This window comes from Colobus angolensis, unplaced genomic scaffold (genome assembly GCF_000951035.1).
Source record: "Colobus angolensis palliatus isolate OR3802 unplaced genomic scaffold, Cang.pa_1.0 Scaffold22, whole genome shotgun sequence".
NCBI classification, from domain to species: Eukaryota; Metazoa; Chordata; class Mammalia; order Primates; family Cercopithecidae; genus Colobus; species Colobus angolensis.
Genome location: NW_012115377.1, coordinates 37,293 through 38,135, shown reverse-complemented (window position 1 = coordinate 38,135; position 843 = coordinate 37,293). Strand labels below are relative to the sequence as shown.

At 65.1% G+C, this 843-nt stretch overlaps 1 protein-coding gene across 1 annotated transcript in view; it reads right to left on the bottom strand.

The window, feature by feature from the left end:
* The window catches only part of CELF5 (CUGBP, Elav-like family member 5), a 36,616-nt gene that overhangs the window by 16,392 nt on the left and 19,381 nt on the right, over positions 1-843 (bottom strand). The window lies entirely within an intron of this gene.

Genomic DNA, 843 nt, shown 5'->3' with positions numbered 1-843 from the left:
GCGGGGAGGGGGCAGGGCCACAAGAGAGGGTGGGGCCAAGGCAGGAGTGGGTGTGATCATGGCCTTTGCGGGGAGGGCTTGGGGGCGGGGCCAGGTCAGAGGTCTGGGCCAAGAACACACAGATTAAAATGGGGCGGGGCCACTGTTTGAGGGGCGGGGCCATGGTGGAGGGCAGGGCCATTACCGAGAAGCGGTGTGGGGGCGGACCCCATGGCGTGAGGGGAGGGGTACAGGGGTTGGGCCACAGCAGAGGGCGGGACAGGACAGTCCAGAGAGGGTGGGACCATTGCTTGAAGCGGGCGAGCCATAGTGGAGAGCGGGGCCAAGACCAGGATGAAGGGTATGAATGGGGCGGGGCCATGACTTGATGGAGGGCTATGTGGGCAGGACCATGAGTTGAGAGGCGGGGCCGCAGCAGTGGGCGGGGTCACAGCCAGGCCTTAGGAAGCAGAGCCAGAGGTAGGGGCGGGGCTTTATCAGAGAGGCGTGGTCAGCGTAAAGACAGGACGTGAGGGGCGGGGCTAGGAGCTGCAGAAGGGAGGATAAGGGGCAGGGCCGAGAGCTGGGGTTGGGTCAGAAGCAGAGACGTGGTCAAGAGGAACCCCCTCTCCCCAACACAGAACATGAGAGGGTGAGGCCATGGGTAACCGCTGTCCTTAAAGGACAAGGGAAGGTCCTGCTTGCGGGTATAGGTGGTGGTGGGGTGAGACCAGTAACAGGGCCAGGGGTTGAATACAGGACAAAGGTGGGCCCTGAGGGGCGGGGCCAGACGTAGGAGGCGTGGCTAGGCACAGAAGAATGTCCGGGGCGGGCCCTGGGGGCGGGGCCCTAGGCGGGGGCGGG